This window comes from Neophocaena asiaeorientalis, unplaced genomic scaffold (assembly GCF_003031525.2).
Source record: "Neophocaena asiaeorientalis asiaeorientalis breed wild unplaced genomic scaffold, Neophocaena_asiaeorientalis_V1.1 scaffold434, whole genome shotgun sequence".
In the NCBI taxonomy this organism is placed as follows: Eukaryota; Metazoa; Chordata; class Mammalia; order Artiodactyla; family Phocoenidae; genus Neophocaena; species Neophocaena asiaeorientalis.
This window is the reverse complement of record NW_020175441.1, coordinates 2,287,133-2,314,973: the sequence shown is the minus strand read 5'-3', so window position 1 is coordinate 2,314,973 and position 27,841 is coordinate 2,287,133. Positions and strand designations below refer to the sequence as shown.

The window sequence follows — 27,841 nt, the reverse complement described above, 5'->3', positions numbered from 1 at the left end:
GTGGAGCCTGCTTTGCTAGATGACTTCAATTGCAGGCTATTTCAAAAGGTGGATACAGGGACAGTATATTATTTAGAGTATGGCTGCCAGTGAGGATGGGTGAGGCATGCTTAGGCTTGCTGCAGGATGATGATCCTTGAATTATATGGACAAATTAGCCTGAAACATGTAACCTAAGACTACCCCTCAGAAATCTCCAGGTCCAACGCTTAACCAGTATCTAAAATGTCCCCTACTGATAACATAATATGTGGAATTAGAAGGAAATGCTCCTGGAAAGGGAAGAGATGGAAAATATGAATCTGAGTTGCTGGGAGAAGAAAGCCCTTTTCAGCTGCTCACAGAGATGCTGTCTGTCCCAGGGGCAGTCTGGGCTTCTCTCCATACCTTCATCAAAACCGCTTCTCTACTACTCTTGCTTAACAAACCCAAGCGCTGTATGTGAGTCACTTTTACCAGCAATACAGACAGGCCTCGGTAACTGTTGAACATCATGAACAAACAATCCTGACTCACTAAAAAGAAAAAAATATACATTAAACATCATAGCCAGATTGAAGCAGAGAAAAAAGTTCAGGGCAGAAAGAGAGTTATCCGATAATGCATGAGATTGTTTTGGTTGATATTGCTGATTAATAAGGATTTATTTTAATACCAGATTTTCAACATATAATTTTCTCAACCCATTTAGAACAACACTGGGGTTAACTATTCAGAGGTCGTCATTTTACTGTGAAAAATGGAAAACTGCTTAGAGCTAACATTACGAGATTTTAACCTACTTATTATTTCTTAGTTAATAGAAGCCAATAAATTAAAGTCAACATACCTTCAAAAAAAGGTATTGGTTTAGGCTGGTGGTATTTTTTCCCCCAATTTCTGTTAGTATTCCTAATTACAACACACACACACTCTCTCTCTCTCTCTCCCTCTCTCTCTCTCCCTCTCTCTCTCTCTCTCTCTCTCTCTCTCTCTCTTCCAAGAATATGGAAGACTAAAAGATGTGAAAATCTTTTACCACAGAAAGTTAGAAATGCTGACAAATATAGCACTGTTAAGTGTATAGGCAAGATGTCAATAAAGTGAATTTCCAAGGGCCCCAAAACAAGAGGGAACAGAAAAAAAAAAGCAGTAATGGGATGGTAAGGGGAGCTTCTGATATCAGGAATCAAGATTTGGGTTGTAATAGCCACTCACTGACGGAGATAAGACTTTGAGACCAAGAAAGCAAGACATCGGAATCAAAATTCCCACACAGAATTGGATCTCTTAAAGAGCTATAAACCAATGGCCAGGAGGTCCTAGAAAATATTGCAGGGGGACATGATAATGCATAAGATTGTGCCATTTGCTGCCATAAGTGGCTTTGGGTCAGGAGAAACATCTTGTGAGAAAGTCTGCCTTCAGGTTGGTTTGGTATTTATTTTAGTTGCATGGTCTGGGTACTCCAAGTCAAGAAATTAACAAATTACAGACGGGTAATATTTTTGTGAGGCCTGATAGAAACAGACAGAAGTTGGGAATTCCCTGGCGGCCCAGTGGTTGGGACTCCCACACTTCCACTGCAGGGGGCATGGGTTTGATCCCTGGTTGGGGAACTAGGATCCCACAGGCCACACAGCATGGCCAAAAAAAATTTTTTTAATAAAATAAATAAATAAAAAGAAACAGAAGCAAAATGCTTTGGAAGGATTCACCTAAAACCCAGGCTACATAGGATTTTTATGGATAAAGCCCCACTTAAAATGAACTCATTTTCCAAAATACAAAACTCAAAAGGGAACAATCTTCAATAAAGAAATGTCAGCAAAGATAAAGAGAGAGCCAGATTATATTCCTAAGAACGTGAGATAATGAAGAACTTAATTACATAAATCTTATTACACAAGTAATTTTGAGCATAATGGAAAATATGCTAACATATATAGAGAGAGAAATTTTTTCTGGAGCTATATTGTAAAGAAACTAAGTATGTAGGTCTAATAGCATAAGGGACTTTGAATACCAAAAGGAGTTGTATAACCAACAGTGATTGGGCAGAAAATAAAAGACTCTGGTGATGGAAAACAGATCAGTGGGTTGCCATGGGTTAGAGGTAAGGCGAGGGTGTAACTACAAAGGGAGTTTTTTGGAGTGATGGAACTGTTCTGTATCCTGATTGTGGTTGTGGATACATGAATCTGTATAGGTGTTTGAATTCATGGCACTGTGCACCCACAAAAAATCAATTTTGCTGTATGATAATTTAAAAATAAAGAAGTGTTTTTAAATATACTTTAGAAAACAAAGTAGAATTATAGAAATGAAAGATATAAAAATATAGTCATTAAAAATAAAACTCATTGGAAGGGTTAAAGAGCAGGTGAACACAACTGAAGAGAGAGAGTTGGTCAACTGTATAATAGACCTGAAGAAATTACCCAAAATGAGAGAGCGAAAGAGCAAGAGAGAGCAAGAGAATGAATACGCAAGAGATGTTAAGAGACATAGAGTAGGGCTTCCCTGGTGGCACAGTGGTTGAGAGTCCGCCTGCCAATGCAGGGAACACGGGTTTGTGCCCCGGTCTGGGAAGATCCCACATGCTGCGGAGTGGGTAGGCCCGTGAGCTATGGCCGCTGAGCCTGCGCGTCCGGAGCCTGTGCTCCGTAATGGGAGAGGCCACAACAGTGAGAGGCCCGCGTACCACAAAAAAAAAAAAGAGACATAGAGTAAAGGAAGACTAACATAAAATCTAACAGAAGTGCCAGGTGGAAAGAACAGAGAAAATGAGAGACTAGAGGACTGACAGGCAATGTTTGAGAAAAATACAAAGACTGAAATGTTTATTACCAAAATTACAGAGAAATATAAATATTTAGATTCAGGAAACAAAATAAGTTCCAAGATGGAGAAATTAAATTCATACCTAGACAAATACTGTAGAAAATTCTTAAAAACAACTAAAGATAAGGACTTCCCTGGTGGCGCAGTGGTTGAGAGTCCGTCTGCCGATGCAGGGGACACGGGTTCGTGCCCCGGTCCGGGAAGATCCCACATGCCGCAGAGTGGCTAGCCCCGTGAGCCATGGCTGCTGAGCCTGCGCGTCCGGAGCCTGTGCTCCGTAATGGGAGAGGCCACAACAGTGAGAGGCCCGCGTACCGCAAAAAAAAAAACAACTAAAGATAAAAGATTACCTACAAAAGAACACTCATCAGTATACTAGCAGATTTGTAATCATCAGCCATAGAAGTCATAAATCAGTGGAAAGAATTACCAGAATATACACTGAACTATGCCCTATGATTTAAAAAGTGAATTCTTTTTCAGAAGAAAAAAGAAGTTGAGTCATCTCTTTTCCTGTCAAAGATTGCTTGGCAGTAATTCTGTAAATCAGAAGAATAGCCTGGCAACTGAAAACTGAACCCAGCAATTGAAACAAATGTTAAATCACAGGTATTTTCCACTAATTAAGGCTATGTGATTCTATGAAGGAATGTGCCTGGGTTAATGGTCAAGTGGAAAAAGCTTATTGAAGAAACAGCATGTGATATCTAAGTACAATGCCAGATGTTGGGGTCAACTAACCTAGATTTTGGCTATTTAGACAAAAGAGACACAATGGTGGTCAGCAGTATTTAATTTACATGAAGTTCTAATGCACTGACCTGTAAAGGCTGTCACATATATTCTTAATGCTTAATAGTTTGTACGTAATAAAATAAAGCTATCAATGTATTTCAAATTGTTTGATTAGATTTTCAGGGCTATTCTTTCTCATAAATGATAATTCTTTTTTTTTACTACAAAAGTAATTCCTGTGTGTTGCAGAAAATTTTTTAAATATACACAAGTCACAAGAAAAAATATTTGTATTTCCTTTAATCTCATCACCCAAAGAAAACATTTATCAGCTTTTTAGAATATTCCAAGTATACCTTATTTTATTATTTTTGAATTAAAATTTTTATTTTGAGAGACTTACAGATTCACATGCAATTCTAGGAAATAATACAGACAGATACTGGGAAGCCGCCATCCAGTTTCCCCCAAAAGGAACATCTTGTAAAACTATAGTACAATATCATAGCCAGGATATTAACATTAATACAGTCAAAACACAACATTTCCTTCATCACAAGAATTTTTCACGGTTGTCCTTTTAAAACAAACCTGCGAATTCCCAAGTTTTATACTTAATAGCAAACCATCATAGAGTATTCCATTATAACATAAAGTTAATTCTACTGTGGATTATTTTCATTCTCTTGCACTCTCTCTGAACTTTGGACATCCCCATTATTCCTCAACATCGGCAATATAAATGGCTTCTTCTATATTTGTGAGTAACTGATCAGTCACCTTCCCCCTTACAAGGGGGAGAAGGATCTATGACAAGCATAAAAATACTATGTGATAAGCATAACAATAGCTAACATTCATTCTACACTTTCCATGTGCCAGACAGTATGCTATTCATTTAACAAATATTAAATATTTTGATTCTCACAACACATCCGTGAGGCAGATACTATTAAATTCCCCATTATGTAGATGAGGAAACTAAGGCTCAAGAATGTTAGGTTACTTGCCCAAGTCACACACAGTTAACAGTGGCATAACCAGGATCAAATCCATAAGGTTTTAGGCAAAGTGGAGGTATTAAGGAAAAAGAAAAACTAGTGTAGGTAAGAAGGATCAGCAGAGGAGTGTGCAGGTTGTAAGCAACATTAAATAGAATAGTCAGCGTAAGAAAATGACACGTGATGATGAGAGAATGAGTTTTGGGGGAAGAGGAGTCCAGGTAGAAAGGACAGTTCTAAGACCCAAAGTTGGGGAGGGCCTGGCATGTTTGAAGAATGGCCAGGAGGCTGGTGTGGCTAAAGCAAAACGATCCAGTGGAAGAGTAGCAGTAGATGAGGTAAAGAGACATATATAGGCATGAAAGTCACTGAAAAGTTTTGGGATATTTTTTGAGGGACAGTGGTGTCTTTGTGGGTTTTTTCTTTGTTTTTAATAACAGCTTTATTGTATTACAATTCACATACCATAAAGTTCACACTAATAAAGTGTACAATTCAGTAGTTTATAGTATATTCAGAGCTGTGATACCATTATCACAATCCAACTCCAGAGTATTTTCATCACCCACAAAATAATCCCCGTACTTAGCAGCTGTTCCTCATTTCACCCTTCCCCTAGCCCCTGGAAACCACTAATTTACTTCCTGTCTCTATGGAATTGCCTATTCTGAACATTTCATATAAAAAGAATCACACAATATGTGGCCTTCTGTGTCTGATTTCTTCTGCTTGGCACAACAGTTTCAAGGTTCAGCCACATGGTAGCATGTATCAGTACTCTGTTACTTTTTAGGGCTGAATGATACCACATTTTGTATATCAATTTGGCACTGGGCTACACAACTGACAAATATGTTTGCTGGTATATTATAAAGGATACAACTCAGGAATAGACAAATGGAAGAGATGCATAGGGAAAGGTACTGGCAGGTGGTGGTGGTGAATGAGGAGTATTTGTTGAGGTGCTGCATAAAGCTTCCATGCCCTCTCCACCACCTCCCAGGACCTCAACATGTTCACCAACTGAGTTCTCTAAACCCCACTGATTAGGAGTTTGTATGCACATTTTACTGCACAGACATGATTGATTAAATTATTGGCCATTGGTGACTGAACTCAATCTACAGCTCCCCTCTCCTCCTCTGAGGTGGGGATGGGGGACAGAAAAATCAAACCCTCTTATTCTGGCTCGATCTTTTCTAGCCCCGAATCTGAAGCTATGTAGGAGACCCAGTCAGGAGTCATCTCATTAGCATATAAAAAAACGCTCTTATCTCTCAGGAGATTCCTAGGGTTTTAGCAGCTCCTGCCAAGAAGGAGGTGGGGCCAGCAAAGACCAAATATATTCCTTATTATACCACAATGCCATGTAGTAATATTTGATTTTTGAACCCCAAAAGTAGAATAGGTACTAAAATTTTAGAATGTACCAGTTATGCAGCTGAATTCTGATATTTTCCCCTCTGATTTTGTCTAGTATTTTAATCCACCATCATTTCTGAAACACCTGAACAACATCTGCCAACCCAGCTCCAATTGGGAAGAGACACCTATTTAAAAAAATCCAAGAAACACCTCATGGGTTGTCATTCTCTTGTATTCACACTTATCACCAAGGCATTGTCTGTCCCAAGTTGTATACTGGTGCATCCTTGGCTAATTTCAAGACAGCACTAGCTATTTGTTACTACCATTTGAAAAAGATCAAGTTTCCTACATCTGGGGCTAAAAGTAACGGTAGGCCATCTACCTCTTTAATGTTCTAAAATCTTGACGAGAAGACAAACATGGCCAAATTTAGGAGTACGGCCAAGATGCCATGTAATGGCTACAACAAATTAAAATGTCACAATAGCTGCCAAGAAATCCCCCAAAAGTATCTGATCCAGGCAACTGATGCTAAAAGATGATAAAGAAGATTCTGGAGACCATGGGATTGTCAATAAAAAATTCAGAGAAGCCAGAAAAAAAAAGTCAGTGAAATAGTTGTCAAAGTAGACAAGAGCAAGAAATAGGACTCAAAAAGAAGCCAAGTGTCATTTAGGAAGCAATTATCTGATAACACAAAACTCAGAGCCTTCTTGGACTTAACCTTCATGTACATATTAAGTATCAGTTAACTGATAAGGCTCGATGGATTATATTTGCCAAAGGTTATTTGTATTTCAAAAAGAAATTAACTTCTGAAACAATGGAATGCTTTAATTCATTCAACAAATATTTGCTAAGCACCTACTGGGGATATGATGGTGAGCACAATGGAAACTTTTGCTGGAGTCATGGAGTTTAGGAGCTAGAGGTAAAGCCAAATATCAATCAAACAATACTAACATCTGTGCAATTGCAAACTGAGGTAAATAAGTGTGCCAAAAATAAGGAAAGTTATTTTGTGAGAGTTTATACCAAAGAATCTAAATCAAGGAAGCATCCTGGAAGAAATAACCATTAAACTGAGATCTGAAGGATGAGTTGGGTTGAATAGTCTGAGCCTTAAAGTGAAACAGGATTTTTACCGAAGAGCTGGTATATTACTTTGCTAGGGCTGCTATAACAAAGTATCACAAACTAGGTGGCTTAAACAACAGAAATTCATTGTCTCACAGTTCTAAAAGGTAGAAGTCAAGGTGTTAGTAAAATTGGTTCCTTCCGAGAGTGGTGAGGGAGAATCTGTTCCATTCCTCTCTCCCAGATTCTGGCAGTTTGCTGGCAATCTTTGGTGCTCCTTGGCTTGTAGATTTTCTGCTTCATCTTCATATGGCATTCGCCCTGTGTACATATCTGTGCCTAAATTTCCCCTTTTTATAAGGACGCCAGTCATATTAAATTAGGGATTCACCTTAATCCTCATCTTAATTGATTGTATCTGCAGTGACCCTATTTCCAAACAAGGTCACATTTTGAGGCTAGGACTTCAACATATGTATTTTGCAGGTATAAAATTCAATCCGTTAACGGCTGGGGAAGTTACAGTGGGAAGCAAAAAGGGTCTCAAATTCACCTCCTGACTTCAGATGGGCTGCTAATGAGAATAAAAATTTTCATTTCAGAGACCTTCAGGAAATTCTGTGTCCTCAAGGGAGAGTTGGACTGAATTTATACTAAGGAGGAGGCAGAAACTAAGAAGAAATTGAGGCTACAGGGCATTAGTGGATTATGGAGTAGGAATATGAGGGAACACAGTGGACAGTTTGGGAGGTGGGAGAGGTTTGGATTAAGGACAAGGGACTATAGACAATTATGAGCATGAAGGGCAGGTAGAGGAAATTGGTCAGGAGTACTTACTTACGCTGAGGTCTCTGACTGATGAAAACAGGAATAAGAAGCAAGATGGCTTTAATCTCAAATGCCTTTTTGAGAAAGGCCAAAAGACCTCCCAGTCTAGAGCAATATCAGGCTCAAGGGTCATAGTCCATGGTCTCCTGGACAGAACTGGGATCAAATACTGGCTCTACCATTCACTAGACGTATGGGGTTGGGCCAGGTACAGCACCTCTCTAAGCCTCAGCTTCGTCATTTACAAGACGGGTATCGTAATAACTCTTAGTTGAGGAAGCTTGTGCAGTATCTCAATACCACTACTGAAGGCCTGGAGGATTCTCATGCCCTCAGCGAATTGTATGATCTCTCAGATTCTCTATTTCCTGATTTTAAAGTTGGAATAGCAATGCCTGATAAGGGGTTGCAACAATTGGTGGAAATCTTCTTTATTAAAGTGATTTGAAAACAGAAAAATGTCAATTTTCCTAGTTTTCCACAATCTGAGCCAAGATTGTGTCCTGTGACTGCATCTGAATGCACCACAGGAGGGTGCATAAAGAAGGCAGTCTCCACTCCGCATAAGGAAAGCAGCTCCACTCCATTCTACTTTTCTCCTCTTCCCCAGTATAAGTTAAACCTGTGTGCCAATTTATCTTCCTTAATCTACCTGGTCCTATTAAGAGATCATTCCTAGTGTTTTCACTCTAGTTAATGGAGGAGGGGAAATCCTTCTCCTCTTTGGGCTTACTCTAAAAATGCATACCCAGTCAGAGCTCCAATTTTATTCCCCAGAGATCCTGGATGTCTTAAACTGATCTTGTAAGAGTTTTTGTCTTTGGGTTTAGTCTCTGAAAATATCTCTTTCTGGTCCTGTATGCCTCTTTTCTTCTCTAGAGTCTAGAAGAATTAGACAGTATAGTAAGTTGAATAGCATCTTCCCCAAAGGTATGTCCAAGCCCTACCCCCTATTTATTTGGAAATAGGGTGTTGCAGATGTAATTAAATTAAGGATCTCAGCATGAGATTATGCTGGATTTAGGGAGGCACTAAATCCAATAACCAACGTCCTTATAAGAGAAAGGAGAGGAAGATTTGACAACAGAGAGAGACCCAGAGGAAAAGGCCATGTGAATATTCAGTCAGAGACTGGAGTGATTCAGCTACAAGCCAAGGAATACCAAGGATTTCTGACGACCACTAGAACCAGGAGACAGGCCATGGAAAAGATTCTCCCTCAGAGACTCCAGGAGGAACCAATCCTGCCAAAACCTTGATTTTGGACTTCTGGCCTCCAGAACTGTGGGAGAATATATTTTTATTGTTTCAAGCCACTCAGTTTGTAGTAATTTTTATGGAAGACTCAGGAAACTAATACAGGCATGTTTTAAACTCAAGAAAATTTTTCTAAACACTTGTTTTGTGCCATACATGGTGCTAGCCCTTTCATGCAATTTATTCTTCTTAGCACCTGAGTCTGTCCTGCACCTAACTCTTTGATTTCCTAGTTGTGTGCAAATGTACAAGACACTTATCAGTCTTGCTGTGGAGCTGGGGGTGGGGTATCAATTTTATTAATTTTTTCAAGATTTAACTTTTTATGTTGATTTTTTTCTCTTTTGGCTATTTGATTTCTGTTTCTGATATCTCTTCATTTTTTCCTTCCTTCTACTTTCTTTACAATTAATTTACTGCTCTTTTTCTAGCCATTTGAGACAATGTTTAGATCAGTGATTTTCAGTCTGCCTTCTTTTCTTTTTTTTTTATACATTTATTTATTTATTTTTGGCTGTGTTGGGTCCTTGTTGCTGCGCGCAGGCTTTCTCTAGTTGCAGCGAGCGGGGGCTAGTCTTCAGTTGTGGTGCACGGGCCTCTCACCGTGGTGGCTTCTCTTGTTGTGGAGCACTGGCTCTAGGTGTGTGGGTCTCAGTAGTTGTGACACGTGGGCTCGGCAGTTGCGGCATGCAGGTCCAGTTGCTCCACGGCATGTGGGATCTTCCCGGACCAGGGCTTGAACCTGTGTCCCCTGCATTGGCAGGAGGATTCCCAACCACTGCAACACCAGGGAAGCTCTTCTTTTCTAATATTTACATTTAAAGCTAAAAAAAATTATCCTCTAAGAGTTTTTTCTTTTTCCTCTAAGTTTTTTCTTTTTCTCTTTTCTTCTTGTATTTAATGAGATGCTGATGATAACTAAACTTACTGTGGTAATCATTTAATGATATATGTAAGTCAAATCACTATCCTGTATACCTTTAACTTACATAGTGCTGTATGTCGACTGTATCTCAATAAAACTGGGAAAAAGTTATCCTTGAAGCACTGCTTTAATTGCAAACCACAGGTTTTGATATGTTATATGTACATTATCATTCAAACAAAAATATTTTAAAATTTCTGTTGTCAGACTTCCCTGGAGGTCCAGTGGTTAAGACTTTGCCTTCCAATGCAGGGGATGTGGGTTTGATCCCTGGTTGGGGAGCAGGTAGTTTTTTGGCTATGTGCCTCATGGCCAAAAACCAAAAAAACATAAAACAGAAGCAATACTGTAACAAATTCAATAAAGACTTTAAAAACGGTCCACATCAAAAAATCTTAAAAAATAAAATTTCTGTTGTGATTTCTCTTTTGACCCAAAGATTGTTTCAAAATAGACAGAGGGGGGACCTTGAAGATGGCGGAAGAGTAAGACGCGGAGATCGCCTTCCTCCCCACGGATACACCAGAAATTCTGTCTTTTTTCCTTCTTTCCCTCATTCCTTCCTTCCTTCCCCCCTCCTTCCCTCCCTCCCTCCCTCCTTTCTTTCCTTATTTGCGTCTTCCTTCCTTCCTCTCCTCCTTTCCTCCTTTCTTTACTCATACTTCTACTAATTCTCTCTACTTTTTCTTAAAAAAAAAAAAAATAGACAACTTAAATACTAAATGATGATTTTTCTAGTTATCTTACTGTAAATGTCCTTAGCTTAATTCCACTGTGATCAGGAAACATACCATATGATTTAAATTATTTGAAATTTGTTGAGACTTACATGATTCAATATAAGATCTATTTTGGTAAGTGTTCCATATGGACTTGAAAGAATGTATATCACAGAATACCTTGTGCCTATAAAGTTTGTTATTCATGATATTCAAATCTTTTATGTTCTCAATTTTTGTCTGCTTTCTCTATTAGTTACTAAGAGAGCTATGTTAAAATTTCCAAATATGATTATAAATTATCTATATACTTTATAAGTTCTGGCATTTTTTATTTTATATATTTTGAGTCTATATTTTAATATTTTAAAATGGCATTTTTATCATTATAGAATATTCCTTAAGATTTTTAGAAAGACTTCTTTGCCTAAAATCCTCCTTATTGCCATTTCAAATCACTTCTCCCTGGAAGAAACACTGTTGAAAGTTTGATGTATAGCCTTTTAGATCCTTCTCTATAAGTTTACAAACACATATACAATGTATAATTTTGTTGTATGTTTAAAGATTAATGGAATATTATGTACTATTATGCAATTTCCTTTTTCCTCTCTTAATAAGTCTTGAGAATCTTTCTATATTCCTATATTTATAGACCCAAAATCCATCCTCACCAGAATGGATACCTGTGCCTATTTTTAAAATATTAGCTCCAGAGGCAATTCAATGGAAAAAGGACAGTCTCTTCAACACATGTCGCTGGGACAGTTGGACATCCACATGCAAAAAAATAAACCTAGACAAAGACTTAACACCTTCCGCAAAAATTAATTCAAAGTTTACCATACACCCAAATGTAAAATGCAAAACTATAAAATTTCTAAAATACAGGAGAAAACCTAGTTGACCTTGGGTTTTTTACATAGAACCTCAAAAGCTTGATCCATGAAAAGAAAAATAAGGTAAGTTGGACTTCACTGAAATTAAAAGCTTCTGCTCTGCAAAAGACACTGGTAAGAGAATAAAAACACAAGCTACAGACCAGGCGAAAATATATGCAAAACACATAACAATGAAAGACTGGTATCCAAAATACACAAAGGACTCTTAAAACTTAGCAATAAGAAAACAGCCCAATAAAAAATGTGCAAAAGTTCTGAAGAGACACCTCTCTAAAGGATATATACGTATGGCAAATAAACATATGAAAAGATTCTCAACATAATTTATCACTAAGAATTGAAAATTAAAACAACAGTGAGATGTTACTACATATCAGAATGGCTAACATACCAAAAAACAAAAAAAAACCCAAAAAACCTGAGAATACCAACTGCTAGCAAGGATGTGGAGAACAGGACTTATTCATGCTGGTGGGACTGCAAAATGGTACAACCACGTGGAAGACAGCTGGACAATTCTTCTTATAAAGCTAAACATAGTATTAACATACAATCCAGTAATCATTCTCCTAAGTATTTACTCAACTGATCTGAAAACATACAAATATTTATAGCAGATTTATTCATATTCAGCAAAACTGGAAGCAACCAAGATGTCCTACAGTAGGTGAATAAAGAAACTGTGAGGCTTCCCTGGTGGCGCAGTAGTTGAGAGTCCGCCTGCGGATGCAGGGGACACGGGTTCGTGCCCCGGTCCGGGAAGATCCCACATGCCGCGGAGCAGCTAGGCCTGTGAGCCAATGCCGCTGAGCCTGCGCGTCCGGAGCCTGTGCTCCGCGATGGGAGAGGCCACAACAGTGAGAGGCCTGCGTACCGCAAAAAAAAAAAAAAAAGAAAGAAAAAGAAACTGTGGTACATCCAGACAATAGAATATCACTCAGTGACTTAAAAAAAAAGAAGTGAGCTATCAAGCCTCAAAAAGACATGCATGAATCTTAAATGTAAGTTGCTAAGTGAAGTAAGTTACTTTGAAAAGCCTACATAGTGTGTGATTCCAAGCATATGACATCCTGGAAAAAGAAAAACTATAGTGATGGTAAAAAGATCAGTGTCTGCCAGGGATTCAGGAAAAGGACAGAAGGGTGGAATAGGTGAAGCACAGGGGATTTTTTCGATCAGTAAAATTATTCTGCATGATACTGTAATTGTGTATGCATGACACTGCATTTTTTAAAACAACAGAATTTTACGATACAAAGAGTGAACCTTAATGTATGCAGTTAAAAAAGATCATTTAGGAGATCAGGAAATTCCAGGAAAAAGTGCAGAATGTGACAAAATAACTGATTTACAAATATATGAAATTACCTTACCGTAGGGAATGGGGGAACTGCTGACCTAATTAACTTCCAGAAATGAGTGGAGTCTATAAGACAAAAGGCAAAAGAAACCGTCCATAAGGGCCAGACTCTTGTTTTCCGCAGAGATTAAGGCTAACAACTCTAATATTCTATACAGATTACTGCATTTGAACAATTAAGTAAATTACAGTAAATTAGGGATGGTGCAAGGCAGATTTCTCACTGTTGGAGTGGGAGTTTACAGATAAGCAAGGGAAGGAAGCTAGAATGCTCTTTGTGATAACAGGTTACATGTGGAGACATTAATATGAAATTGCATTAAGCTTTATGTAGATACAAATGATTACATACAAAAAGACTTATAGATATGTACATATACATGGATTAATATACACATATATTTCCTTGCACTGTCAGCTGAGAAGGTCTAGAAGCAACAATACCCCAGGAACAATGAGCACATCTGTATCTAATTCTTGGTTTATAATACCATTCTCCAATAAAAGGAACCATTGCTCTTTGGGAAAAAATGCTAGTTCTGGAACCAGAGCAGGAAATATGTAAGATGAGCCTGGAGTATCTTGTAGTGTCAAAATGTAAAGATATGCTGACAACAACAAACCCAAAAGATGGAGTTATGTCAAAGGGACTTAAACTGAAACAGCCAACTGAAAAAAGCTCCCAATGGTCAAATATGGAACCATTTGAGCAATAACATAAAGTAACATTGGATTATAATCCAGGCTCTAAAATAAATACCCATGAGTTTATACTAATCTGAATAAACAAATAAATGGGGGAGAGGAGACAATTTTCCATACAGAAGAATTCCAAATAATGTATGCAGCTTTTCCACCCTAAAGGGGATGAAGCATGACTCCCCACTCTTTAAGTGTGGGCTGTGCATGGTGACTCTTTTCCGAAAAGCACAGTGTGGAAAGGGGAAATAAAAGAGTGGTGGAAAAATACCTGACAAGCACTACCTCAGCAAGGTGTTCAGGGTCATCATTCACAGTGATAAGTCATGCTGATAGTATGTACTCTTTTTACAATATGGTGAACACGGCACTTTACCTCTGTAGTTTTCCTCCCCAGCCCTATATGTTTCTACTACACAATGAAAAACTGTAAAGTAACTGGTAACAGACCATATCGATCTCTAGAATTTTTCAAGAACAACTAGACGTTTTTAAGTTTTAAGAGAACTGAGAGAAAGCAAAGATGTCTGTATGCAAACTAAAGAATGAGAAATTGCCTCACCAGGCACTGTCTTCATACAGAAATAGTCAAAATTTTCTGTTATTAAAGTGAAGGATAATCATAGATATGTTAGAGAGCCAGAAAACACTAATATTTAACTGATTAAAAACCAAGAAAAAGATGGTTAAAGACACAGACATTTGTGTAGCAAGGTTTTGGTCTCTGGCCCCGTCTAAAGTCTGGCTTTTTAGAAAAGAATGAGGAGAATTAAGATGCAATGACAACTCTAAGAGAAAGAAATACAGAACATGCTGTTAGAGGTCAGGACAATGCTTTTCCAGCTAGAAGGATTTGGGGTATGTCTGCAGACCAATATGGGCAGAATAAGACCAGAATCTAATAAAAGGCAAGAACATTGGCTAGTAAAGTTGTGTACTACATGCCAAGATTGCAGAAAGCCAAATCCAGTTTTACCCTATTCTCTGTAGCAGGTTCTAGAATTACCTCATAATGACTTAGCCTGGAACTTTTGTTTCCAGAGAGTGTGAGCTGGGTAACTTGAAGTAATGCTCCTACAAGAAAGCAGCTAAGGAGTCTGAATTAAAAGATTTAAAACCATTTAAAACGCATTGGAGAGCTAAAAAGCTAGTAGGGAATTACCGGACAAAGACTAATGGGAAAGTAGGAACCTAGAGAGATAAGCAACCACAAAAGCTTGTTTTGTCCCGAGGACACTTGCTGATCAGAGAAAATTCACGGTTGTCTTAATGCCCCTGCAAAATTAGGGGACTAGAAATAAAAGCCAAGACCTCCTCAAGTTTCAGTGTCTAACACGAGACTTTCTCCATGTTTCTCCAGTTTAGAGTACTCAAGAGGTTACACTTTCAAGGTACAGAGGAACTAGAAATAAACTGGCCTATCCAGAGATTTGCAACCTAGGGTCACATTGCCTGAACTGGCCATAGAACTCAAGCCAGAAATTTGGTTTAAATTAGTTCTGTACTAAACTGTCCAATGTTGCCTGGAAAAATAAATACAGCCTTCCTTGGAGGCAAGCACCTTAATACCAGAACTCAAATTATTTTTACAAAAGATTTTCAAGGAGTATACTCAGTTTACAAAGATAAGTAAGTACAGAGATAAAGAAAGATTCTATGTAATAGAAACTAGAGACACAGAAAGAGAATCACAAAGACTTCAGATATTATAAGCTTGGGTACTCGTGTTCCAGGATATGTTTACAAGAATGTCTTCTAGCAACAATGGGTGTAAAGTCCAAAACTGAAGAAAAACTCAAATGCACATCAACAAAAGGATAAATTTTTGTTTAAATATTTATTTTTTAACATCTTTATTGGAATATAATTGCTTCACAATGTTGTGTTAGTTTCTGCTGTATAACAAAGTGAATCAGCTATATGCATACGTATATCCCCATATCCTCTCCCTATTGCATCTCCCTCCCACCCTCCTTATCCCACCCCTCTAGGTGGTCACAAAGCACCGAGCTGATCTCCCTGTGCTATGCAGCTGCTTCCCACTAGCCATTTTACATTTGGTACTATATATATGTCAATGGTACTCTCTCACTTTGTCCCAGCTTACACTTCCCCCTCCCCGTGTCCTCAAGTCCATTTTCTATGTCTGCGTCTTTATTCCTGTCCTGCTCCTAGGTTCATCAGAACCATTTTCTGTTTTTTAGATTCCATATATGTGTTACCATATGGTATTTGTTTTTCTCTTTCTGACTTACTTCACTCTGTATGACAGACTCTAGGTCCATCCAACTCACTACAAATAACTCCATTTCATTTCTTTTTATGGCTGAGTAATATTCCATTGTATATACGTTCCACATCTTCTTTATCCATTCATCTGTTGATGGACACTTAGGTTGCTTCCATGTCCTGGCTATTGTAAATAGAGCTGCAATGAACATTGTGGTACATGACTCTTTTTGAATTGTGGTTTTCTCAGGGTATACACCCAGTAGTGGGATTGCTGGATCATATGGTAGTTCTATTTTTATTTTTTAAGGAACCTCCATACTGTTCTCCATAGTAGCTATATCAATTTACATTCCCACCAACAGTGCAAGAGGGTTCCCTTTTCTCCACACCCTCTCCAGCATTTATTGTTTGTAGATTTTTTGATGATGGCTATTCTGACCAGTGTGAGGTGACACCTCACTGTAGTTTTCATTTGCATTCATCTTTTCATGTATTTGTTGGCAATCTGTATATCTTCTTTGAAGAAATGTCTATTTAGGTCTTCCGCCCAGTTTTGCATTGTGTTGTTTGATTTTTTGATATTGAGCTGCATGAGCTGCTTGTATATTTTGGAGATTAATCCTTTGTCAGTTGCTTTGTTTGCAAATATCTTCTCTCATTCTGAAGGTTGTCTTTTTGTCTTGTTTATGGTTTCATTTGCAGTGCAAAAGTTTTTAAGTTTCACTAGGTCCCATTTATTTATTTTTGTTTTTATTTCCATTTCTCTACAAAGTGGGTCAAAAAGGATTGTGCTGTGATTTATGTCATAGAGTGTTCTGCCTACGTTTTCCTCTAAGAGTTTTATAGTGTCTGGCCTTACATTTAGGTCTTTAATCCATTCTGAGTTTATTTTTGTGTACGGTGATAGGGAGTGTTCTAATTTCATTCTTTTACATGTAGCTGTCCAGTTTTCCCAGCACCATTTATTGAAGAGAGTCTCTTTTCTCCAGTGTATATCCTTGCCTCCTTTGTCATAGATTAGTTGACCATAGGTACATGGGTTTACCTCTGGGCTTTCTATCCTGTTCCATTGATCTATATTTCTGTTTTTGTGCCAGTACCATACGGTTTTGTAGCTTTTGTAGTATAGTCTGAAGTCCGGGAGCCTGATTTCTCCAGCTCAGTTCTTCTTTCTGAAGATTGCTTTGGCAATTCAGGGTCTTTTGTGTCTCCATACAAATTGTGCATTTTTTTGTTCTAGTTGTGTGAAAAATGCCGTTGGTAGTTTGATAGGGATTGCACTGAATCTGTAGATTGCCTTGGGTAGTATCATCATTTTCACAATGTTGATTCTTCCAATTCAAGAACAGGGTATATCTCTCTATCTGTTTGTATCATCTTTAATTTCTTTCACCAGTGTCTTATAGTTTTCTGCAAACAGGTCTTCTGTCTCCTTAGGTAGGTTTATTCCTAGGTATTTTATTCATTTGTTGCAATGGTAAATGGGAGTGTTTCCTTAATTTCTCTTTCAGATGTTTCATCATTAGTGTATAGGAATGCCAGAGATTTCTGTGCATTAATTTTGTATCCTGCTACTTTACCACATTCATTAACTAGATCTAGTAGTTTTCTGGTAGCATATTCTCTTAACTTTTGCTTGTCTGTAAAGGTTTTATTTTCTCCATCGAATCTGAATGAGATCCTTGCTTGGTAATCTTGGTTGTAAGTTTTTCCCTTTCATCACTTTATATATGTCCTGTCACTCCCTTCTGGCTTGCAGAGTTTCTGCTGAAAGATCACCTGTTAACCTTATGGGGATTCCCTTGCATGTTATTTGTTGCTTTTCCCATGCTGCTTTTAATATTTTTCTTTGTATTTAATTTTTATTAATTTGATTAATATGTGTCTTGATGTGTTTCTCTTTGGGTTTACCCTGTATGGTACTCTCTGTGCTTCCTGGACTTGACTATTTCCTTTCCTATATTAGGGAAGTTTTCGACTATAATCTCTTCAAATATTTTCCCAGACCCTTTCTTTTTCTCTCCTTTTGGAACCCCTATAATTTGAACATTGGTGCATTAAACGTTGTCCCAGATGTGTCTGAGACTGTCCTCAATTCTTTTCATTCTTTTTTCTTTATTCTGCTCTGTGGTAGTTATTTCCACTATTTTACCTTCCAGGTCACTTACCTGTTCTTCTGCCTCAGTTATTCTGCTATTGATTCTTTCTGGAGTATTTTTAACTTCGGTAACTGTGTTGGTCATCACTGTTTATTTGCTCTGTAGTTCTTCTAGATCCTTGTTAAATGTTTCTTGTATTTTCTCCATTCTGTTTCCGAGATTTTGTATCATCTTTACTATCATTACTCTGAATTTTTTTTCAGGTAGGTTGCCTATTTTGTCTTCATTTATTTGATCTTGTAGGTTTTTACCTGTAACATATTTTTTTGTCATTTCTTTTTTTTTTTGACTGGTGGTGCTGTATTCCTGTCTTACTGGTTGTTTGGCCTGAGACGTCCAGCACTGGAGTTTGCAGGCAGGTGGATAGAGTCGGGTCTTGATACTGAGATGAGAAGCTCTGGGATGCCTCACTCTTATTAATATTCTCTGGTGTCTGAGGTTCTCTGTTAGCCCAGTAGTTTGGACTCGGAGCTCCCACCACAGGAGCTTGGGCCCAACCTCCAGCCTGCAAACCAAGATCCCGCAAGCCGGTAACTGGGGGTTCCTCCCATCCCCTTAGGTGTCTGTGGTCCCCCACTGGTGCCTGGCAGGTGCCCTAGTTGTGCAGAGACGCGAATTCCACATCCTCCTATTACTCTATCTTGACTCTGCAAGTATACATTTTAGTATATCCATACAATGGAACACTATTGAAGAGTGAAAACAGCATGATGCATCTCAAAAAAACCATAATGTTGGGCAAAAGAGAACAAAAAATACATATAGCATGAATCTATATATATATATATAAAGATAAAAATAGGAGAAATAAAACAACATTTTTAGGGATGAATATATAGGTGGAAAACTATAAAGAAAAACAAGGTAGTAACTATTACAAAGGTCAATACAGAGGTTTCATTTAGGGAAAAGGGAGAGCTTGTGATCAAGAAAAGACATTCCGGAGACTTGTGGAACTTAAAATAGCCTATTTCTTGACCTAGTTGGTTGGAATACAGGTGTTTACTCTGTAATTATTTGTGAAACTGAATGTTTATAATTTATGCATTTTGCTGTATGTATGTTAGGCTTCACAATTTAAAAAAAAAAGAACAAGAACTTAGTGAATATGTTAAAATACCTAAGTTACTTGTAGACAGATTGATGTCGGTTTCAGTTTCTCACTAAGAATTACTTAAAACAATAATCGACAAATGCAGTGGATGTTTCTGTGTAGTTTGCTGCGTAGAGTCATTTACTCATAAATTTAGTTTTAGTGATTACAGCTCTCCCTCATATTCAGTACTGTCACCATGACTCAAAACAGTGCTATTTCCTTCCTCGAAGTATGTAGCACTGTCATCTATGTCAGTTACTCAGCATGTAGTACACAGCTGTCAGTTGGTTATAGATGGTGACTTGTTGCCTGCATAGACTTCTCAAGAATTCATGCCTTGTCTCCCCTACCAGATTGTAGTTGCCTTAAAGACAGGGCACTCTTCCTCATTTTTACTATAGATCAACTTCAGCGGGAGCAGATCCCACAGCTATTTAAGTGATGGTGGAGTTTTATTACAATGACTGAGTATATAAAGCTCATGCCTCCATTTTACAGATGCTGGGAATGACTAAGCTGGCTTTCTTGTCCCTTTGGGAAGATTCTCAAAAAAAGACATTTTCAGGGGCAGGGTGATGTTTTCGAGATTAGGCAGAAAGTGAAGTTAATTAAAAGGATACAAAAACTAGGAAAAAGAAAGCCATCAGAACAAAAGCAGCCATTCTCTCAAGCTCTCTCTCTTTCTCTGAGCCACATGGCCATTCACCTTTGATTACTAAACATAAATGATGTAGTCTCTCTCTTCAGAAACTGGCGTTTCTTAGTTCCCTATGTACATGACTAAAGGTGGTGTCCCAGAGCTCCCTATTTACACATTCCTAAATTCCAAACACACATAATACTGACTCCTTCAAAAAAACAATATGTATTCTTTTCTTGCTGATTCTTTGCTGATTACAAAAGTAGTAGATGATCGTAATTTAAAATATTTTTTAAATTATAGACTATTTTTTAGAACTGTTTTAAGTTCATGAAAAAAAAGTTAAAATTACCAAGTTCTCATATACTTCCTCCTATTTCCTGCCACACACACACAGTTCCCCCTATTATTAACAACTTGCATTGCTCTATTATATTTTCTATAATTGATGGACTGATATATTTTAAAATTTATTTCATTGAGGTAACGTTGATTTATAACATTATATAAGTTTCATGTGTACAACATTATATTTCTAATTCTGTATACACTACAGCATGCTTACTACCAAAAATTTAGTTTCCCTCCATCACCATTCAGTTAATCCCCTTTACCTATTTCACCCTCCCCAGCTTTTCTGATGGGGCTCCTCAAAGGACTGGCTTCTCTCTTGCTCATGTTGGAGCTCTGGCAGGTCCAACAGAATCTAGCCACCTGGAGGAGAGTCGAGATGGTGTCTTTGGCTAGTAATATGATATTTGTTGTTTAAAGGTAAACATGTATACTACAAAGCTACAGTAATCAAGACAGTACGGTACTGGCACAAAAACACAAAGATAGATCAATGGAATAGGATAGAAAGCCCAGAGATAAACCCACGCACATATGGATATGTATATGTATAACTGATTCACTTTGTTATAAAGCAGAAACTAACACACCATTGTAAAGCAATTATACCCCAATAAAGATGTTAAAAAAAAAAAGGTAAACATGTAGACAAATACTGAATACTGTAATATTTTCATCATGATGAGTAAGTCACTTTTAATTCTAGTATAAAAGTTAAAGAAAAAAAACTATAATTTTAAAATATGTTAAAAGATACAAATATGGGGGGCTTCCCTGGTGGCGCAGTGGTTGAGAATCTGCCTGCCGATGCAGGGGACACGAGTTCATGCCCCAGTCCCGGAAGATCCCACATGCCACGGAGCAGCTAAGCCCATGAGCCATGGCCGCTGAGCCTGCGCGTCCGGAGCCTGTGCTCCGCAACGGGAGAGGCCACAGCAGTGAGAGGCCCGCGTACCACAAAAAAAAAAAAAAAGATACAAATATGAACATATTTGTGACAACAATAATATAAAGTGTGTGGGGGACTTAAAATGTAGAGGTTTTGTAGGTGATTGAACTTAAGTTGTCATCAGTCTGAAAATAGACTGTTACAGTTCTAAGATATTGTATGTAAGCCTCAACGTAACCATGTAAAAAAATACCTACAGCCTTATACCCATTAGGATTGCTACTGTCAAAAAACAGAAAACAAGTGCCAGTGAGGATGTGGAAAAATTGGAACCCTTATGCACTACCGATAAGAATGTAAATTGGGGGACTTCCCTGGTGGCGCAGTAGTTGAGAGTCCACCTGCCAATGCAGGGGACATGGGTTCGTGTCCTGGTCCAGGAGGATCCCACATGCCACGGAGCGGCTGGGCCCGTGAACCATGGCTGCTGAGGCTGCGCGTCCGGAGCCTGTGCTCCGCAACGGGAGAGGCCACAACGGTGAGAGGCCCGCGTACCACAAAAAAAAAAAAAAAAAAAAAAAAAAAAAAAAGAATGTAAATTGGCACAGTGGCTGTGGAAAATTGCATGGCAGTTCCTAAAAAAATTAAAAATAGAAATACCATATGATCCAACAATTTCACTTCTGAGTATATACCCAAAAGAATGGAAAGTAGGGTCTCAAAGAGGTATCTGTACACTAGCACCATTATTCACAATAGCTAAAATGTGAAAGCAACCCATGTGTCCATGGGTAGATGAATAAGCAAAATGTCATATATACATACAATGGAACATTATTCAGTCTTGAAGGAAATTCTGCAATATACTATAATATGGGTGAACCTTGAGGACATTATGCTAAGTGAAATAAGCCAGTCACAAAAAGATAAATACTGTATTATTCCATTTATATGAGGTACTTAGAGCAGTCAATATTATACAGACAGAAAGTAGAAAGGTGGTTGCCAGGGGTTGAGGGGAGAGGAGAATGGGGAGTCATTGTTTAATGGGTATAGAGTTTCAGTTTTACAAGATGAAAAAGTTTTGTGAGTGTATTTAACACCACTGAACTGTACTTAAAAATGGTTCAGATGGTAGATATCACATTATGTATATTTTACCACAATAATAAAGAAAAATACAGACTTCCCTGGTGGCACAGTGGTTAAAAATCCTCATGCCAATACAGGGGACACGGGTTCGAGCCCTGGTCTGAGAAAATCCCACATGCCACAGAGCAACTAAGCCCCTGCGCCTCAAGTACTGAGCCTGTCCTCTAGAGCCTGCAAGCCACAACTACTGAAGCCCACACGCCTAGACCCCATGTTCTGCAACAGGAGAAGCCACCTCAATGAGAAGCCCATGCACCACAATGAAGAGCAGCCACTGCTCACCACAACTAGAGAAAGCCCACACACAGCAAAGAAGACCCAATGAAGGAAGGAAGGAAGGAAGGACCTACAGAAACTACCCAGAAGAAAGAGAAGAATCAAGGCACAGCTATACGAAAAAACAACAAAACACAAAGGAAGACATCAAGAGAGGAAAAGGCAGACAAAATAATTAAAAGACTAACAAAAAGGGGTGAGTGGGGGTTTAAAAACTGTGCAACATTGACAAAAGGACCAAGATAGTCAAGGCCCAGGAAGGGATAGTCCCAAGGACCTGGGGTGTCTCTTCTCCCGAGGCCAGAAGCAGCAGCAGGGTGGAAAATGGGGGTCCCCCTACCCTCTGCATGGCCCAGTGCATGGGCCTCTCTAGGTGGGGTGGTACCCCAAGGAAGAGGCCTCAGTAGTGTGTGCTTATCATGCAGCCTGGATGCCCCTACCACTCACTCCACTGCAGAAGGAGATAGAGTGACAGCAACTCAGGAGCATCCTCCCCATTGCTGAGGCTGTAACCCACTTGCTAAGAATGGCCAATTGCCACAGTGCCCTTGGTCTCGCTCCAGCGTGCTCTGGATCTCCTTCAGGACCCTCTCATCACTGAGCAGAGCATGCTCCATCTCAGGCTAACCTCCTCTCCTCTCCATCACCTTGGCTGAGTTCCTGGCTCCACCCAAGGCCTTCTCAGGGCCCAATCCATTGCGGGGGAAGCTGTAGTTCTTTGCTTCTGCTGAATCCACCAGACACTGGGGCTCAACCAGCCACTTGGTGGAGAGAGAGGAGTGCTCAAATTTGGAGGGTGAGATCAGGTAGAAACCTTGGCCATTTTTGGTGAAGATGCAGAAAGCAATGCTGCTGACATCCACTTAGCAGAAGTAGCTATAATGAACCTGGGGCTTGAGCAGGGGCAGTGAGACCACCTGGACATCACCCACGTTGGTGATGACAGCCAGGTGATGTTCCCTATAGTCCTCAGCTCGACAGCTGCAGAAGCAGGCCACAGTGACTCACTGCACCCGCAAGCCCTCTAGGGTGGTTAGCTTCAGCTTCAGCCTGGCACTGACCTTGGGCAGCGTGAAACACCTTGAACTGTTCTTCTGACCCAACGAACAGCTGGTGGCTTCCCTGAATGTCCAGGCTCTTTGACAGGTCATGGGCCACTTCCAGGGACTTGAGAAGGGGCACACTCTGTCCGTCCAGTACCAGGATGCCCACCAGGCATCAGCTGGATCTCCTTGGCCTGCTCCGCTCACACCGGCTCATCCATTCTGTGCTCCTCGGGTGTCATGCACAAGGCAAAGGCAAAGACGGTACTACCATTGGTGCCAGCCCACAGCAAGAGGCAGAGGCGAGAGTTGTCCCTCAGGTAGATGTCAGTGAAGTAGAGGGTCCGGACTAAGCCCATGAAGGTGTCTGCTGCCGAGTGGGCCTCCATCTTGCACTGCACGGGCGCCAGCTCCATGTTCTGCATGTGGGTCTGCTCTGCCTGGTGCTCCCCTCCTGCACATCTCCTGGAGGGCCAGCAGGCCACTGCTACCTTTTGGACACCCGGCTGCAAAGTGTCCAGCGGAAGGACTGGCACAGAGAGGTCTTTAGGGACTTCACATGGGACAGTGGGCCCTCCAAGGCTAGCTGATCACTGAGGTGTGTGCACTTGACAAAGACCTGCTGCTACTGCCGGTGGTCAAAGAGGCTGAAGCCATGGCTGGTGCCGAAGGCCACGAAGTGCCACTGGGAGTGCAGGGCCAAGAAGGTGACCACAACCAGGGGCTGGCACTGCACCAATACGAAGGGCTGAAAGCCAGGCTCAAAGCGCACAGGCCCCGGGCAGGCACACAGGCGTTCCTGCCCCTTCCAGCGGTAGCCTTCCTGGTCCTGCAGCAGGTCAGCCTCCACCTGCTCCATGGAATGCTCCACCTCCTCATCATTTAGCTCCAGCACCCTCACCTGCCCTGCCGTGGTGGCCACAACCAGGTAGCCACTGTATTTGCAGAGGAAAATCTTCTGGATGCCCAGCTGAAGATCGTCACTGTGGGGGTCAAAGGAGCCCACCTTACAGAGCAGGGACCACTCATCCTCGCCCTGGGCAGTGAGGTTCTCACTGGGGTCTGTGTTGGTGAGGAACACCTGTACAGTGCTGAGTTTGTAGAGCAGAAGCAAGCACATGCCACAGGCATCCCAGAACCTCACCATGCTGTCCTCATGCCCCGTGAGTTATGGGCCACTCCACGGTGGAGAAGTGTGTGTTCTGCCAGCTGCCAGCAGTGATGATGTGCTCTCACAGCTTCAGGAGGATGTTGGAGACTTGGTGGGAGCAGGTGATGGCAGAGCAGTTCAGGGAGGCCAGGTAGGGAGGCTAAATCTGCAGCCAACCGGCCGTCTGCAGGTGAATCACCACCAGCTCCTCCTCAGCCAACACCACCTGAGTGTAGGGGTCATCAAAGGCAGCCGCACAGTCCATCTCAATGAGAAGAGTAAAGTCGACGACTCGGGAGATGAAGTCAGAGGCTGTCTGCTGGCTGTTGTGGACCACCGAGATGCAGTGGCAGTCCCCATAGCCAGCCCACAGCATGCCACACTTGAAGATGGTGAAGGGCAACCCCTGCTTGGTGGTCAGCCAGAAGATGTTGGTAATAGCTTTGCAAGGAAAAGGACCAAAAGGCACACAGCTGTGCAGGGGCTCTGGCTGCTGGGTATCACCGGACATGGGCCACTGGCAGTAGCTGCTGTCAGAATGGCAGCTATCAGATGACCATCCCACTGCCAGCAGATATTCTCCTGTTGCTGGCTGCTGAGGAAATGACAGAGCACGCGGCTGCCCTGCAGGTCCCAGATGACGATGAGCTCCCAGCTGTAGCGAATGAGGATCTGGCTGGGGTGCCAAGGATGCTCCTGCAGAGCCTCCACCACCTCAAACACCCACCGGTGGAGGGCCTCCTCTGGAAACTATGTTCATAGCAGCACTATTTACAATAGCCAAGACATGGAAACAACCTAAATGTCCATCGACAGATGAATGGATAAAGAAGATGTGATATGTGTGTATATATGTATATATACACACAGTGGAATAGTACTCAACCATTAAAAAGAATGAAATAATGCCATCTGCAGCAACATGAATGGACCTAGAGATTATCATACTAAGTGAAGTAAGTCAGAAAAAGACAAATGCCATATTATATCACTTATATGTGGAATCTAAAACAGGACACAAATGAACATATCTATGGAACAGAAAGAGACTCACAGACATAGAGAACAAACTTGTGGTTGCCAAGAGGGAGGGGGGATGTGGGAGGGAAGTATTGGGAGTTTGGGATTAGCAGATGCAAACTATTATATAAAGGATGGATAAACAACAAGGTCCTACTGTATAGCACAGGGAACTATATTCAATATCCTGTGATTAAACCATAACGGAAAAAAATATGAAAAATATATATATGTATAATTGAGTCACAATGCTGTATAGGAGAAATTAACACAACATTGTAAATCAACTATACTTCAATAAAAGGTTTTTAAAAAGAAAAAACATAGAATAGAAAATATCAAAGTATATCTCCCATAATACCAATAAGTGTTATTTTATGACACTTGTTTCAGTTATGAGTATAGGCGCACACAAATGACATGGTGGGTTACAATGTTAACCATATTGATACTTGTTACTGTGAGTCACAGTATAAAATGGGTTTTTTTTTCATGGTATAAAATGTTTGAAAGCTACTGCTCTCTGGTACCTAACCTAGAGGCATGCCTAATACTCTATGAATGCTTACTGAATTGAACAAACTGAGTATTATGATACATTTATTACAACTTCAAAGCTTCCACTTTAAAAGAATATAAAGTATAATGGCTATTGGAACAAAAGTAAATGGATTCTGGGCTATGTGAAGCTATAGGGGACAGGGTGGAGGAGGAGTAGAGAGGGATCCGAATACTTCCTGTTATATTTCAACAGACTTTCTCCCCAATAACTAAAATGTGTCTATATTTAAGGAAGATTAAATACAATTTTGGCTAAGTTCACTTTGGAAAGCTTTTCTTGTTCACTGAAATCACCTCACAATTATAAAGTTCTACATCTTTAAAATATCTGGTATAGGTAATTCCACCATGATTCACAAAAGGATCTTTCAGAGCAAAAAGCAAACAAAAAACAAAAACCTAACAAGACAATGAACTCAATGGTAACAGTAAATCTTTTTGTCAGTAATTAACATTAAATGAAAAAATATTAAACTCTTTAGTCAAAAGACAAAGAGTGGCTGAACAAATTAAAAAAACAAGACTCAACTATATGCTGTCTAAAAAGGACACACATGGGCTTCCCTGGTGGCGCAGTGGTTGAGAATCTGCCTGCCAATGCAGGGGACATGGGTTCGAGCCCTGGTCCGGGAAGATCGCACATGCTGCAGAGCAACTAGGCCCGTGAGCCACAACTACTGAGCCTGCGCGTCTGGAGCCTGTGCTCCGCAACAAGAGAGGCTGCGATAGTGAGAGGCTCGCGCACTGTGAAGAAGAGTGGCCCCCGCTTGCCGCAACTGAAGAAAGCCCTCGCACAGAAACGAAGACCCAACACAGCCAAAAATAAATAAATGAATAAAATAAAATAAAGTAAAAAATAAAAAGGACACACAGGTTGAAAGTGAAGGGATGGAAAAAGATATTCCATGGAAATAGTAACCAAAATAGAGCAGGGTTGGCTATACTTATATCACACAAAATAGATTATAAGTCAAAAATTGTCATAAGAGACAGAAGGACATTATACTGATAAAAGTGCCAATCTACCAACAAGATATAAGAATTATATATATTACACACATCAGAGCACCTAAATATATAAAGCAAACATTGATAGTTTGAAGGGAGAAATAAACAATATAAGACAAGACAATAATGGTAAGAGACTCCACTCTCAGTAATGGATAGAACATCCAGACAGAAGATCAAAAAGGAAACAGAGGACTTGAACAAAACTATAGACTAAATGGACCTAACAGACATACAGCGTAAGTCCCCTACATACAAACCTTCGAGTTGTGAACTTTCGAAGATGGGAACGTGTGTTCGCATGTCCAATCACGTAAATTAGTTCACTTGTCTGGCGTACATTGTCACGTGCATGCATCCTCTACAAGTAGTTGTGCTTCTGTGTACTTTACTGTACAGTACTGTACAGAGTACAGTAGTATAGTATCTTTATTTCAGCTAGATCTGCAAGAGGACGACTTCATTGAACTCCTTGCTGTGCAACATGAGGAGATTACTAATGAAGACCTGATGGAACTGGAGGCCCAGAGAAAGGACGAAGCGAGACAAGAGAAAGAAGAAGTAACTGAA

The 27,841-nt window shown here is 40.0% G+C and overlaps 1 pseudogene; it reads right to left on the bottom strand.

Moving 5' to 3' along the window:
* Positions 1–387: 387 nt before the first annotated feature.
* Positions 388–27,629, bottom strand: LOC112415056 (lethal(2) giant larvae protein homolog 2 pseudogene; annotated as a pseudogene).
* Positions 27,630–27,841: the final 212 nt, after the last annotated feature.